General features: G+C 43.0%; 1 protein-coding gene across 13 annotated transcripts in view; it reads left to right on the top strand.

The window, feature by feature from the left end:
• Positions 1 to 16,803, top strand: part of dlgap1a (discs, large (Drosophila) homolog-associated protein 1a) — a 615,703-nt gene that overhangs the window by 243,177 nt on the left and 355,723 nt on the right. For all 13 annotated transcript variants that reach the window (XM_069921771.1, XM_069921770.1, XM_069921766.1 and 10 more), the window contains exon 2: positions 5,488 to 5,577. The gene's annotated coding sequence lies outside the window, so the exon portion shown is untranslated. The remainder of the gene's footprint in view (positions 1 to 5,487; positions 5,578 to 16,803) is intronic.

Genomic DNA, 16,803 nt, shown 5'->3' with positions numbered 1-16,803 from the left:
GCAGCTTGTCAGTCATAAAGGATGAGCCCTGGTCCCTATGAATATAGCTAGGATACCCGAACAGAGTGAAAATGGAGACTGGGGCCTTCAAGGTGGACATGTCTGGGCATGGGATGGCGAATGGGAAGTGGAAGTACTCATCAATGACAGAGAGGAAGAAGGTTTTCCTGTTCGTAGAGGGAAGAGATCCATTAAAATCAAAGCTGAGCTGTTCACAGGGCCTAGATGACTTGATCAGGTGCACTTTTGCAGAGTGATAGAAGTGCAGACCTGGCAAGACTTGATCATTTCCCTGATGTCTTCCATGGAGTAGGGCAGATTGCACACCTTGACAAAATGAGCCTTATGGGTGAGATGGCAGAGACTGCAGTTGGCCATTGTGTACAGAGGCACAGCTTCTTCTGGATAAGGCATCTGGAGGGTCATTAAGAGCTCCTGGCCGATAGGCAATGTCGTAATTGTAGGTGGAGAGTTCGATCCTCCACCTAGCAATCTTGTCATTCTTGATTTTTCCCCTCTTGACATTACTGAACATGAATGTGACCAAGCACTGGTCAGTGAGGTGTGTAAATCTTCTACCAGCCAGTTAGTGACTCCAGTGCCTCACAACTTCCACAATAGCTTGAGCATCATGTTCCACTGGTGGGTTCCGGAGCTCGTGGCCTTGTAATATCTGTGGAAAAAAATGCAACGAGCCTGCCCACCTGATTGTTCAAAGCATTGCTTTCCACTTGGAAAGGTGCATACTTGTCCACCACGTGCATGGCGGCTTTCACAATGTGGTTCCAGAGTTTGTTGGTGTATAAATGCTACTCCTGGACAACAGCAGATGGCAGATTTTCCCCTGGACCAAGTCTCTCTTGATGAACATCTCCTCCTCATATGCTGGAGTTGCTTATTTTGGACCCTTTGAAGTGAAGCGTGGAAAGAGTCGTGTTATTTTCACATGTTTAGCTGTAAAAGCAATTCACATCAAAGTGGCATCATCGCTTGACACAGATCTTTAGATCAACAAATTTGGCAAAATTGATGTAAAGAGGATTTGTCTAATACAATTAATGTAAGATATAGATTACTTTTTTTTACATCAGTTTTACACCTCAGGAATTGAATAAATGGAAATTAAATATATCAGATTTATGTTTTAGATGTGGTGAAGATATTGGAACTTTTCTTCATTCTACGTGGTCCTGTTCAAAAGTTAAACCTTTTTGGACCTCTATTAGTAAATTTTTGCAACAGGTTACAGATGTTGTTCTTCTATTGAATCCTGAGTTATTTTTGATGGGAAATTTTGGAAATATAACTCCTAAATTACATTTATCAGATTTTTAGTTGAAATTTGTCTGGTGATAGCAAGAAAATCTATTGCTGTCACTAGGAAATCAGATGTCTCTTTAACACTAGAAAGATGGAAAAGAGATTCAAATTTGTATTCCTTTAGAAAAAAAAGTTACATATAATTTGAGAGGTAAATATTCTATGTTTACAGATTTGGAGCCCGTATGCTCTTCTTCTCCAAATGGGTGATGCCACCAAGTTACATACATCCATTTGGGGAAACATTTCTTCTGGATTGATGCTGTCAAGCCTTCATAGGATTGAATTTATAAATAATTCCTTTGTATCCTTCAGACCAGAGAAGTCTTCCCTTAATAAATAAATAATGTTTTCTTGTGAAATGTTTTTTGGATATTTGATCATTTCCTAAAGCAATCCAATTCAATATATAATCATATTTCATTATGTATTTTAGTAAGTTTTTTTCATAGTTAGTATTTTTAGTGAGGGGTAGAAGGGGTTGGGAGGGAGGGTTTAATTAGTTAGGGTTTAGATGCGGTTCTTCTGTAGTTCTTTTTTCTTATTTCTTTTTCTTTATATAAATCAATATATATTTAGCAAATAACTTTGTTACAATGTGATTTTTTTAAATTTGTTATGTATGTGTTGATCTTAAATATAATATTTTTTAAAAGACAGATCTTTCAACAATGCCCTTTGGCGTTTTACAGCCAGATGTGGTCAAGTGAAAGAACTATGATTTGAAAATTTTGTGGGAGCTCAGCATGAGTTGAGGAAGGAAATTGAAGGCTGGCATCAGGGTCAAATCCATAATGCACTGCTCTAGAAAGGAATCAATTGGATTTTCTGTTCCCCTGTGGCTCACACCATGGAGATGTATGGGAAAGATTAATTAGATCAGTGCAAAAGATTCTCAATTCCACCCGAAATGTGCAAAGTATTGATGAGCAGGGTCTCCATGCATTTTATGTGAAGCTGAGTTGTTCAATCACTAAGTCTTCTACAGATCCAAATGATCTTTAAGTACTTTCCCTGAACCATCTTCTTCTCCTTAAGACTAAGCCATCAAAGCCACCAGGGAAGTTTCAGAAGGAAGACATATATGCTCATTGCAGGTGGAGGCAAGTTCAATGTATGTCGGACTTGTTCTGGAAAAGACGGATTAAAGAATATCTTCCCCAACTACAGGATGACAGAAATGGTCCAACAACAGACACAACCTCACTCCAGAAGATATTTTGGACCCTTTGATAATCATGGATGACTCAGCACCTCAAAACCTGGCTAACTGGAAAAAATTTTGAGACCATTCTGGACAAAAATGGACTTGTACATCAGATTCAGATCAAAACCAGCTTTCTGAACAGAACAATCAACAAATTTTGCCTTCTTTAGGAGATGGAGGAACTTCGACAAGCCCAAAACTGACTTTATTTTGTTGTTTTATGGACCTTCCCCTTGCCTACTTCACAGACTGCAGACTTTACTGGCCAAGAGTGGTGGTAAAGATCACTCTTTTCCAAGGCTATGTGCTAGTAACCTTGAAAAAAGAAGATCTACATAATACTGGAATGTACTGTATTTGATTGTTATTTATAATTGTGTCATTATTATTTGAGACAGAATAATTAGGGATGGTCTTGTAGGAACCAGAATTCACCTAACAGCATTGTTGATAGTGGTCGCAGGTGTTGGGAGCATACCGGTGTCCGGAGGCTGTGTGTGTTCTGTTTCTGCCGGGGCTATTCACTTTGGTGGTTGGCGCATGCATGGGGTTTTTTGCAGGCTTGGAGAGCTGTTAGCCCACACTGACTGTTGTGCCAGGATAGATGGTGGGTGAGTAGGGCTCTGATATTTTCTGTTTACCATTAGATGTTAGACATTAATCATTATTGTTAACAAACACATTACAATATTATCAGGAATGTTACCGTTACCAAGTTCAAGAGTGTTACCATGGACGTTATGAGTCTTTTGCGTTAATTAATAAACTGTTTAAAACTCATCTGGGCTTTGTCATGAATTCCTCAAGCACGTCAAAGTGAAGAGCCCACTTAGCCTCCGAGTGGCTTTTTTATGGATAGTGGTCTCTACACAACTTAACAGGACAAAGGTGAGGATATATCTAGAGACTACATTAAGATTTGGCCTCCATATTTAAGGAAGACTGAATTTGTATTGTAGGCATTGCAAAAAAAAGATTCATTCATTTCATTCCTGTGATGAAGGCATTGGCGTTTGATGAGAGGTGAGCAAATTGGGCCTCGGGGTCATTGGAGTTATTACAGAATGAGATGGCCTTATTGAAATGAAAGATTATTTGAAGGATTGACAGCATCGATCCAGAAGAAATGTCTCCCCAAATGGATATATGTAACTTGGTGGCATCACCCATTTGGAGAAGAGGAGAAATCTCTTCTTTCAGAAGGTTGTGACTCTCTAGAATTATGTATGACAAAGAGGCAAAATCTATTCAAGAAGTCAGAATATATTCAAGGCAGAAAATGATGGTTATTTATACCACGATGAAGACAAGGGAAATTAGTGACAAGATAATGTTGAGGCCAAGATGGTATCATCCAATGATCTTACTGAATGGTAGAGCATACTTACTCAGACAATAATTCTACTCCTGCAATTATCCTCAGCTTTGTTTCAAATCAGGCCACCCAGTGCTGGTTTAATTGCCAGTTAATTAAAGATTCTGCAGCATTCTATTCCTAATGTTCAAATTGCCAACCAGATTGAAACTTTGTCATTTGAAACATAAAAATTCCTCCTCTTTATTTATAATAGAAAATGACTTGTGTATTGGTCCTTTGAAATGTATTACCTAAATGTGTATTCCTACTCTTCAAAGCTCTGTTATCAAATATTATTTCCTGATATGATGATTTATTCATATTAGAATGTGGAATATGCATGTTATATATACCTTTATTCCTCATACATATTGTTCATGCTTGATCTTGCAATAGTGACAATAATTTTAAAAATCAGGACTTTGGGCATATCTGTTCCCAGTTCATCAACTTTTACCAATACATCAGATTGTTGTTTATGTTGAGATTGTTACAAATTATTCCTGTAAGCAACATGAATTTGCATCTATCCATTTTAACACTCAAATAACTAAAGAATAACATGTATTTGTCGTTAAGCAGTTTCTTTTGTTGTTGTGTTAATCCGTTCCCACTTCTAAATTCAAATTTTACACAGCTGGATTGTAAACTAAGCTGTAGATCAGTGGTTCTCAACCTTTTTTCTTTCCACTCATATACCATTTTAAGGATTCCCTATACCATAGGTGCTCTGTGATTAGTAAGTGATGGCTTAAGGTGGTATGTGAGTGGAAAGAAAAAGTTTTAAAAATCACTGTTTTAATCGTCCCTAATTGACTCATTATGTGCACAGTTTCATAATTCCAAAGGAAATGGACCAATGACAATTTTTCTCAAGCAAAATATTTCAGAAACCACTGAGTCCAGAGCAGTGATTCACAACCTTCCCTTCCCACTCACACACCACCTTAAGCAATCCCTTACTAATCACAGAGCATATGACATAGGGATTATTTAAAGTGGTGTGTGTATGGAAAGAAAAAGGTTGAGAACCTGTAGATGGAGCAGTGATTTTGTTTCAAATACTCAAAAAGTAAGATGTGGTCTTGTGACATTTCAAGTGGAAACATTCCAGTACCAGTGGCATTCTGCTAGATGTTGGAAAATGCATATCGTTCTGTAGGGAAGAATATCCTTCATTTTGTAAGGAACAAAAGTGCATTTGGAAGAGTAATTCTTCAATGTGTAGGATTAGAAAACTGCAATAACCATGTGTTCAAGAGATAGAGTGATGCTGATTCAGTTCTTAACTTTCTAAATTGTGACATCCAATTCCCAATGAAGAATCATGGAAAAGTTAGAAGTTTGGTTTCCTTTTTGGAGTCCTTAAAGTTCAAACTAAAAAAATGGTTTGAGTTTGAGGTGCTGTTCAAGGTACATTTATTCCAGATTCTGGCAATTTTAATCTGTGAACATGTAAAATTGTCCACAGAAAATAGCTCGGTGTATATTATAATACCAAATGCAGTATTTGGCTATACTTTGTGCTGCTGGCTATGTTCGTCCTTGCTGTGTTGCTCTACATCTGGGTAACTCTACTCATTGCCTGCTTCATTTTTTTTAGCTAAAATTTATTCATCGATTTGACAAGAGCACATGGGACAAAACAACCCCCAAGAAGCAGGAAAGAAGAAGTCCGGGAACCCAGGCTAAGGTACTGTAATTAAGTTTTCATTACGAGAAAGAAGGGAAGATTTAAAAATGTAAAATATATGTTAAGAAATTCTAATTACTTATGTTGTTGAAAATGCAGTTCAGATGTAGAAATAAAATGTACAAATCTAAACTTGAATTTAAGCAATAGCAAAATGATCCATTGACTAAAACAATATTTTAATGTGAATCTGGTTCACATGAGGCATTTTACAACCAAAGAACAGGATAATCATAGAATCAGTCTTTTAATATTGGAACAGTGCTAGAAGAATAGAATAATGTATATGAGGCATTTAGATATAGCTTTAAAAATGAAGTCGTTGTGCTGACGATGGAAGATGATTATTTTTTTGCCATGTGCTCCATTCATGCTGGAATGGCAAGCCTACTACCTATTGCCTCTCTCTCCCCCCCACTCCAACAGAACCTATTGTAACAAGGTTTTCAAACTGAACATCAATGGTCTTTATAAGGGCAGCATTGTTATACCTTAGAATTAAAAGGAATTCTACAATGTTGAGCTTTGTTGGACAAAGATCAGGTTGAATTTCCTTATGGCCCTCAGAAAAATGGTTCTGGCTCTGTGTCAGTCTGCACCAACAGCATGCTTTAAATGACCTACATTTAATCCTAACTTCCAACACTGTCAGGCGTTTGTGTGTTCTCTAGGTGACCATGTGGGGCAGCCCACCCGGATATTTATTTTTCCTCACTTTCCCAAAGAGACGCTAAGTGTGTATGCGAGTGCTATTGATGGGAAGAAAGGAATCAGTGTAAGATGAGTATAAATGGGTGTTTGATGGTTGCCATGGACCCAATGGACTGAAGGATGTGTTTTTGTGCTGGATGATTACCTAGTGTATGAATTAACTTATGACTTGTTGGAAGTAAAGCTGAGTTACCCCATCCCCACTTCTCTGACAGCAATTCACAGCAACCTCTTGGTCATTCTGCAGAATACCACTCAATGTAGTTCAGGCTTCCTAATAATGAGCATAAATATGAGAATTTATTGTCATATACATGAGCAATATACAGATGTGCCACAATTTTTATTTGAATTTGAAATTCTAAAGTGCATTCAGAAAGTACTATAATATTATTTATCAGAACATTGAATAATTTTGTCTATCCTCTTAAATGCTTAGAATTCTTTCTCATGTCTACTTTCTATTGAATTTCCTTCTTCTATTATCATCTAATAGATGTAACTGAACATATGGTTTTGCATTCACAATGCACTGACTTGCACCACTGATTTAATCATGCCAAATGATTCATTTTCCACTTGACAGAATGGAAAAACAATTGCTTTACGTTTGAAATACAGTTTGTGCATGGAGACAATTCAACCATTATGCATGGCAAATCTTTCAGGACTCCAAGCAAAATCCCCAGTCAAGGTTTAGAAAATTACCCACACTGAGGATTTATGGGGCTAAAGTGGTGTTGTTGGACACCCTAATACTGTTTGTGACAATGTCAATAATGTGGTTCACAGAACAGGGTGGCCAGATTTTCTTGTAACACCATGCTGCAACTTGTGCTGGTGGTTTCGGCTGCAGATTCTCACAGATCTCAGTGTGTGGCAGAGTAGCTGCAATCTTCACAACAAGCTCTGAAAAGGACAAATGAATGGTTTACATGGCAATGGAATGGCTCCACACCAAGACAGGTTGATGAAAAATAATGTGCTCCGTGGATCTGCCTTTGGTACTAGGGAACCAGCTAAGAACTCTTGTCAGGAGATTGGCAGTGTAGCTTCTGGATATCTGCCACTTGGGGAATCCTGCAATAGTGTCAAATGTCAGTGTTCACTCTATTGCGCCTGTGAGCTGAAGTAAAAGTAAATGAAGTCTCCTCTTCTTGGGTATGGAGCTTGGCCAAGCTCCCATATAGTGAAATATGGCAAGATCAACAACAGCTGCTTGAAATATTCCTGACACAGGGACCTTGAGTATGGCTGTTAAATTGACCTTCATTCCAAAGTAGTCCATGCACACTAGTGAGGTTATAGTTAATATCTTAGAAGATCATATATTTCAATAAAGATAAAGAAAGCACTTTGACTATTAACCTTTTAACTAGTCTTTTTTCAGGGCAGTATTGTAAGTTGTTATCCTGTGACTAAGTCAAATGGTGAACATTGGAGTGACCAGGATCAGGGTTCAAATCCGATGCTGACTGAAAGGAGTTTGTACGTTCTCCTCACGTCTGCCTGGGTTTCCTCCGGGGGCTCCAGTTTCTCCCACCATTCAAAACTTACTGGGGTTTGTAAGGTAAAAACATCATGAGTTGGGACCGGAGAAGGAGTCACCCAGTACTAAGGAGTAACAGGATGGAGGTGTGACCTTGTACGCTCAAGATAAGTTTGGCAATAACAAGCTGATGAGCAGCAGACTAACAGAGAAGGGTAGCAACAGCTTATTCATTGGACAATGTAGTTCGCCTATTATTGCCAAGCTCTATACAGGTTCTGTTCACGGGGTTTTTCGGCTGGTGGGCGAGGGCTCCCTCCAACCCTCTTTAGCGTATACCCCCCATCCGTTTCCCCGATCCCATCGCCCGTTTACAAGTTTCCTCCCCGTTTGCCCCCAAGCAAATAACTGGCTATCCCTTCTAAGCATTTGTAATTAGTTAAGATAAAAGTTAACATTTGTGCTACAATCTATTTTATAATCCCTCCTCCCCGTCACATTCTCCATCAGACTCCAGATCGATCTCAGCATTTTTTGACGCCTCCTGTGACGTGAGAAAGTCCCGCTCCATAGCTTGTAGAGCTTGATATTTTGGAGGAAGCTCATCGCGGTTGGCAAAGGCTCTCTCAATGGTCCTCGTGACCAGCGTTCGAATGCATGAAATACAACAACAGCCACAAGTAATTAAAAATGGATACAGAAATGAACAATCCTAGGAAAAGTTGTCCCAACATTGTGCCCCATTTCCCAAACACTCCATGTAACCAGGACAAAACAGGGTTAGAGACTCCAGATTGGGCTTTTAATTCCTTCGCCAATGCCTTAAGTTTTGTCAGCCCCTTAGTGAGTGACCCATCTGGCTCTGTGTTATTAGAGATAGAAGTGCAGCATAGATCGAACTGGAAGGTGCTATCCTTGTCTTTATCTATCTTCAGAATAACTTTGGCCCCACATGGATCTGAACTACTCTGTTGGCTTGTTTGGCAACCCATCAGCAGGAATGCCCATAGGGCCCTCGACATTGTCCACATGAGTCTCATCATATTTTCCAATACTCGCTACTTGTTGTTTTGCCTTGGAGCAAAAGGCAAAATGATGCCAATTATTATCCCCTGGTTTGTCAATTCTTACTGACCTATCTGTCAAGGCAGTAACAGTGTATGGTCCAGTCCATCTAATTTCAGTCCAATGTACCTTCCCTGGTTTACAGATATACACCAGGTCTCCCTCCTTCACTGGAACTCCTTCAGTGTCCGGGTTCTCCTTATTTGCATTCGCCACCTGTTGTGAAACTAAAGCAACCATATTACCCAGCATCTGCATATAATGGTCCAGTTCCACTTCCCTTTCTTCCCAATTCTTTACCCAGGCTGGATCAGTCTTTGGACCGGGCATGGGTCAAACCGTTAGAATCTCGTGTGATGATCTTTGGCCTTCTCTTGTCGCATAGACATCAGAACTAATGGCAATGCCTCGACCCAATTCAACCTGGTCCCACCCAAAACCTTTCCTAATTTGGATTTTTATCATCCTGTTTGCCCTTACTACTAGCCCCTGGCTCTCAGGCCTATAGACACTACCGAAACGGTGTTTGATCCCTAAGTATTCTTCAACCTGTCGGATCAGCTCATTCTTAAAGTGGGACCCATTATCAGAGCATATTCTGCTGGGGACCCTGTAGCGGGGTATCAACTCTCGTGTCAGCCAGCCTATTACACTATCCGCATCCTCCCTCTTCGTTGGGACAGCCTCCACCCACCGTGAGAACCTATCTACCGCCACTAAGAGATATCGGTATCCTTCCTTTGTCCTAAGGTCAGTACCCATATCTGTATAGTCAATATAGATCTCTTTCCATGGGGCTGTCGGTACTGGAAATCGTAAAAGCGGGTGGGGTAAGGTGATCCTTTGGTTATACCCATTACAGATAGTACATTCAGCTCTAAAGTTGTCAATGTGCTCGCGTAAGTGGGGATTCCACCAATGTTGTTTAAGCGTATTATAAGTTTTGGTGGCGCTAATGTGAGTCGGCCCATGTGCTTCTTCAAATAATAGCAGATGTAATTGGCGGGGGGCAACTATCGTACCTAATGGGGAGCGCCAGACATGTACTGTCCAATTGTCATAGATGATCTCCTGTCGTGTAGCACCGCATTTCACCCATTCCTCTTTCTCATTTGGGCTAGCTTTTTCCTGTATTTCTATCAGGTGTTCTATATTTGGTGGGGGTCCCTCTCCCTCCTTCTCTTTTTGGTCACTCAACTTACTACTATTTTCTCTTCTCTCTAATTCCTATTTTTTGCCATGGGACCTCAGAATCATCCCCTGTATAGGTTCTTGATATCCAGTAACCTGTTTGGCTGCTCTGTCAGCCGCCGTGTTTCCTTTCCCTTCCTTTGTGTTTTGTAGGGAATGGCCTGCCACCTTAATTAGGCTTAGAGCCCGGGGAAGCATGACTGCCCTGACAAGTCTCTGTAAAACCAGATCATGTCGGAGAGATTTATTGTCAATGTACATACATGACATCACATACATCCAGAGACTGTGAGAGAGAGAGAGAGAGAGAGAGAGAGAGAGAAAGAGAGGCAGATACACAGAGCATGAGAGATAGAGAGAGAAAATGCCTTGCACTGGCCCCACTGGGAGAAAAGTCTTCAGATTAACACTTCCGTTTCATGGTTACACCTTTAAAATGTTCTCATCCTGTGATCACTGGTCTGGATCAGATTGGTTCTTCCACCACTGGGAACCACCACTCTTTCCTTCCCTCCCACCTCGAGTGAGCTACACGTCAGCCCACAACGTCTGCCCTGATCCCACAATGGTGAGGGTGTGGGAAAGAGGGAGGGAGAGAGGATAAAACAGGATCCCATTTGATGCGGAGCTGGAATTGTGGGCACAAAATTAAAACCAAATTGTATTTCTCTGCCCTGCCCCACATGGGGATTTCAGGGCAGCACCGCCACAGATTGGGATTGGGAGGGGGAGTGGGTGAGAGAGGAGGGGGGAGAGAAAAGAGAGGGGGAGAGAAAAGAGAGGGGGAGAGAAAAGAGAGGGGGAGAGAAAAGAGAGGGGGAGAGAAAAGAGAGGGGGGAGAGAAAAGAGAGGGGGAGAGAAAAGAGAGGGGGGAGAGAAAAGAGAGGGGGAGAGAAAAGAGAGGGGGAGAGAAAAGAGAGGGGGAGAGAAAAGAGAGGGGGAGAGAAAAGAGAGGGGGAGAGAAAAGAGAGGGGGAGAGAAAAGAGAGGGGGAGAGAAAAGAGAGGGGGAGAGAAAAGAGAGGGGGAGAGAAAAGAGAGGGGGAGAGAAAAGAGAGGGGGAGAGAAAAGAGAGGGGGAGAGAAAAGAGAGGGGGAGAGAAAAGAGAGGGGGAGAGAAAAGAGAGGGGGAGAGAAAAGAGAGGGGGGAGGGGGAAAGGAGGGAGGGAGAGAGCAAACCCGGACACTTCGTGGCTGGAAACCGGAAACAGGCACTTTTCCTTTCCCTTCTCTGTTTTGTTTCTTCCAGCTTATCTAAGACCCTACGCTTTAGAATTTTGTTTCCCTCACCTGTCAGGAACATCTCGGCGCTCCCGGGTAACCACCCCATCTTCCTCTAGCGATCTACACATTTTTGGAGAATTCTTTGTTTCTCCAATGCCTCTTTACTGGTATTTTGCTTCTCTAATTCCTGATTAATTTCCCTAATAACTTGGTCAAAGGTCTTAGCAGACAACTGTGCAACCATTGCTGTGGGGTCGCTTCCTAATGCCTCTCTTAATTTAGGTTCTTGTCCGTTTAGAGGATCTATGTTAACAAAAATCACCTTTAAAAATGTCTCCTTGCAGGCCGGATGACAAAAGCTTTTTAGTGAAACAGTCTCCAAGTCTGGTCCTCTGGTGGACCTCAGACTGTCCTGTATACTCTGATTGCTCGTTTTCCACTCTCTGTTTTCCCAAAGAGGTCTGAAAGTTAGGTTACAACTAGGAAACCAAATTTTTGGGCTATATTTTGTCCAGTTTCCCTGTACCAATCTATGAATTTATGTAACTTTATCTCCTTGGTGATATTGGGAATACCTTCATTTAACTTGTCAAAAATATTTTGAATAAACCGTGTGTCTCTTAAGATTCTGTCAACTTTTTCATTGATATCTCCTACCTAATCCGGACACAGCTTTTGCAGTCTTTGGTCGTCGCCCTTGTTCACCAGGCAGGCATCTCTGAGTACTCTTTTTGTCGTCTCAAGGTCTCTAATGTCCGCTGTGGTATTCCACCACGGCGAATTTGGGAAATAAATTCTTAAGTTTTCAAGTGTACAGACATTATCATACCTACCGGACATTTATAAGCGAGTCTTATACAATGGAGATCAATAAGCCTGAACCTTCGTTTTCTTTCAAAGCCCAACCTTCACGTGGGAGATTTCTTCTCTTAATAACCGGTTTAGGGCAGAAAACTCAGGTCCCCAATTGTTCTTAGACCACCTTCTCACTCTATTTGACTTTGCAACGTCACAATAAAGACTTTTTAAACTCTAGTAGTTTGTCGGCGAAGCACTTATCAAATGTCACTAAAACACCTTAAGGACTTTTATAGTTTTGTCTGTAAACACTTACGTGTTACAATCCTGGCAGGTGATGACCTTCAATTATGATCATCTAATTTGTCCGATCTCCAGTTCTTACTGACAAACATAAAGATTTTAAGAGAGAGAATTTTGTTTAAACAGATTTCTCTGGACCTTTTTGTCAGCCGGCTGAGATGATTGTCAAGAAAAACAGAAACCGTCGTCTAGTGTCCACTCACCCATCACGTCGGGGTCACCAAATTGTTAGGTCTGCTTTGTTCGAGAATGAGTGAGTCAGACACCAGACTGAGTCGAAATCAAGGTTCTTTATTACCGGATTGTAACACTTGCAACTAACAGTGTTAGTTGGAGAAGGCGCATTCTTCTGATATCAGCAAGTGGTGTTTTTTTATACCTCAGGACACGTACTTAGTAAATTATCATACCATTACATTGTCCAATGAATAAACTGTTGCTACCCTTCTCTGTTAGTCTGCTGCTCATCAGCTTGTTATTGCCAAACTTATCTTGAGCGTACAAGGTCACACCTCCATCCTGTTACTCCTTAGTACTGGGTGACTCCTTCTCCGGTCCCAACTCATGATGTTTTTACCTTACAGGTTGTAGGTTAATTGGGTGCAATTGGGAAGCACGGGCTTGTGGGCCGAAATGGCCTGTTATGGAGCTGTGTATCTAATTTTTTTTAAAACTCTTGCTTATCATTGAGGTGGATGAACATTGAGACCATTGACTTCATTTGGGGATTTTACATTGGGAGAAAAGGGAGAATGGGGGAAAAAAATCACAATGTTAGTTTACAAGAAATTGCTGGAGGAACTCAGCACTTCAGACAGTATCCATTGGGTAGGAATGGTCAGTCAACATTGATAAGGATGTAGGCAGAAAATGGGTAACTATCAGCCAATAAGCTTAACATCTGTAGTGGGGAAAATGCTTGAAGCTGTCTTTAAGGATGAAAAAGCGAGACATTTAGAACAAACATCAGGTAGACACAGCATGGATTCGGAAAGGGCAGATCTTGTTTGACAAATTTGCTGGCGTTCTTTGAGGATATAATGGGTACAGTTGATAGAAGAGAACAGACTGATGTTGTATATTTGGATTTCCAGAAGGAGTTTGATAAGGTGCCACACAAGAGACTTATCAATAAGATACAGATGAATGGAGTCGGGGAAAGTATATTGGCATGGATTGAGGAGTGGTTAACTGACAGAAGGTAGAGAGTCAGGATAAAAGGGTGTTTTTCTGATTGGCAGACAATGGTAAGTGGGGCGCCACAGGGATCGGGGTTGGGCCAACAGCTGTTCACCATTTTCATTGATGATTTGGAAGAGGGGACAGAGTGTAGTATAGCCAAGTTTGCGGATGATACTAAATTGAGTGGAAAAGCAAATTGTACAGAGGATGTGGAGAGGCTGCAGAAGGATATAGTTAGGTGAGTGGGCAAAGGTCTGGCAGATGGGAGTTTGATGTTAGTAAATGCGAGGTCATCCATCTCGGTAGGGAAAATAGAAGAGCAGATTATTATTTAAATGGAGAAAAACTGCAGCATGCTGTAGTACAGAAGGACTTGGGAGTGCTTGTGCATGAATCGCAAAAAGTTGGGTTGCAGGTACAACAGGTTATTAAGAAGGCAAATGGAATGTTGCCCTTCATTGCTCGAGGAATTGAATTCAAGAGCAGGGAGGTCATGCTGCAACTGTACAAGGTACTGATGAGGCTGCACCTGGTGTACGGATGTGTACAATTCTGGTCTCCATATTTGAGAAAGGATATACTGGCTGTGAGTGCTGCTGTGTGAATGATTCTGACACAAATTCTTTAATTTGCTGAAACTTGTACACACCAGTCTCAGTATCTTGCTGGCTCCACATGTCTGACTGTCCCCGAAGGGGGTTGCTCAAGTTTTTATACAGGCCGATGATTGATAGCTGTCAGCTGGGGCCAGCCTCCCAGTGGTTGCCCCCTGCAGTAGGCTGGTAGTACGGTCAGTGTAGTCATTGTATCACCACATTCACCCCTTAAAATGAGTCCATGGTGGGGACTGGGGACACGGTGTTCTTGATAAGGAGTAGTATCTACAAGTTCAGGCCGTCCGTCAGTCGTCTGTGCTTTTGAAACCTTCACAGGAAAGGCTCCTGGTCAATGGTCGGTAGGTGCAGGGTTGCCTGAGTCTGGGGTGGCTTGGCAGCCGGCAGTGTGGGTGTGATGGAGTCTGGTAGAATGGGGTTTAGGTCTGGGGCAGGTTTGCAGGGAGTGAGGTCTTCTGGAGAGGTGGAGAGAAGGTGTCAGCTCCTGGGGGATCCTGGGTGGGCCAGGGGTGAGAGGGATGGACCCTGCTGGTGCCAGGTCTCTGGTCGAGACAGTGACCTCACATCCATTGGGGTACCTGACATAGACATAATTTGGGTTTGAATGGAGGAGGTGCACTTGCTCAACCAGGGGGTCAGATTTGTGGGTCCTCGCATTTACAGAGGAGTACTGGTCCCGGAGACGTCAGCCACACTGGCAGGGAGACACCAGTTGCTGATTTCCTAGGAAAGGAGAAAAAGCGTCCATGAGGGGTCTGATTGGTAGCCGTGCACAAGAGCAATTGTATGGCATGGAGTGCCGTGGGGAGGGCCTCTTGCCAATAGTTGATGGACCAGCCTTTTGACCTCAGGGTCAGGAGGACTGCCTTCCAGATTACCCCATTTTCACATTCCACCTGCCCATTGCCCCTGGGTTGTAGCTAGTCTTGTGACTAGCCGCAATGCCTCACACCGTCAGGTACTGGTGCAGCTCCTCACTCATGAAGCTAGATCCTCGGTCACTGTGGATGAATGCCGGGTATCCAAAGAAGGTGAAGATCTGTTCCAATGCCTTGATAATGGAGGTGGAGGAGGTGTCAGGGAAAGGGATGGCGAAGGGCAAATGGGAGTATTTGTCTATGACCGAGAGGAAATAGACGTTCTTATTCGTGGAAGGCAGTGGTCCCTTGAAGTCGACGCTGACACTCGAAGGGCCAAATGGCCTTCACTACATAGGCCTGTGGTGGATGAAAGAAGCGCCGTTGACATTCCACACACTGCAGGACTAGTCATGGTCCAGACTTCTTGAACGATGAAGGGGAGGTTCTGAGACTTAATGAAGTGGTATAGGCGCGTGATGCTCGGGTGGCAAAGGGTGTCATGCACTGTCTGAAGCTGTTTGGACTGCGCACTGGCGCACGTCTGGGATGGGATTTGGGGGGGTCTTTGGCCTATACTGAATGTCGTAGCTGAATGTGGCCAGCTCGACTCTCCAGTGCAAGATCTTGTCATTTTTGATCTTGTCTCTGTGGGTTGAGCTGAACATGAAAGCCACTGCCCACTGGTCTGTGAGAAGGGTGAATCTCCTGCCTGTCAGGTAGTGGCACCAGTGGCAGACTGCTTCCATGATCACTTGGGCCTCCTTTTCGATGGCAGTGTGTCCGAGCTCTGAACCGTGGAGGGTCCTGGACAAGAAGGCCATGGGTCTGCCCCCTTGATTGAAGGTGGCAGCAAGGGCAACATCAGAGGCATCGCAGTCCACCTCGAATGGGGTGGTCTCATCCACGGCATGCATCATGGCATTGGTGTGATGGAGTGGTCCTGATGCAGGTGAAGGCCACTTGCGCCTCAGCAGGGAAGGGAATGGTGGTGACAAGGGCTAGTGGGCAGGCCTTGTCCGAGAAGCGGAGACCCACTGGGAGTAGTAAAAGAAGAGCCTAGGCACCTGCAAAGGGCCTTAAGCATGTGGGGGATGGACAGTTCCAATAGGGGTGCATGCGTTCAGGGTTGGGACCAATGACACCGTGTTCCACGATGGTGAACATCCACTTCTCCCTGTTGTAGGTGAGGTTCAGTCCCTCTGCCATCTGGAGAAATCTCTCCAGTTTGGCATCATGGTCCTGCTGGTTATGGCCGCAGATGGTCACTTTGTCAAGGTACGGGAAAGTCGCTCTTAGTTTGTGCCGGTCTACCATGCGGTCCATCTCCCGCTGAAACACAGAGACTCAATTTTTGACCACAAACAGGACCCGGTGGAACTGGTAGAGGTGCCCATCTGCCTCAAAGGTGTTAAAAGGTTTATCCAGGGCATGGATGGGGAGCTGATGGTAGCTGACTTCGTGGAGAAAACTCTGTACCGGGCTATCTCTTTGACCATGTCAGCAATGCGGGGCAGTGGGTAGGCATCCAGCTGGATGTACCGGTTGATGGTCTGGCTATAGTTGATGACCATCGTCAATTTGGTTCCCCCTTTTCATGACAAGGACCTGGGCTCTCCAGGGGCTGGTGCTGAGCTCTATAACTCCTTCCACCAGAACTAGTTTCACCTCAGCCTTGATAAAGGTCCTGTCGGCTGCACAGTAGTGCCTACTCTTGGCCACGTAGGCTTACAGTATAGAATCAGGTAATTGAAGAGGGATGGAGGGGGCACCCATAGGGTGGAGAACCTGCAAA

The sequence above is a fragment of the Narcine bancroftii genome, chromosome 2 (genome assembly GCF_036971445.1).
Source record: "Narcine bancroftii isolate sNarBan1 chromosome 2, sNarBan1.hap1, whole genome shotgun sequence".
NCBI classification, from domain to species: Eukaryota; Metazoa; Chordata; class Chondrichthyes; order Torpediniformes; family Narcinidae; genus Narcine; species Narcine bancroftii.
The sequence above is the reverse complement of the archived record's forward strand: the minus strand, read 5'-3'. Positions and strand labels throughout refer to the sequence as shown.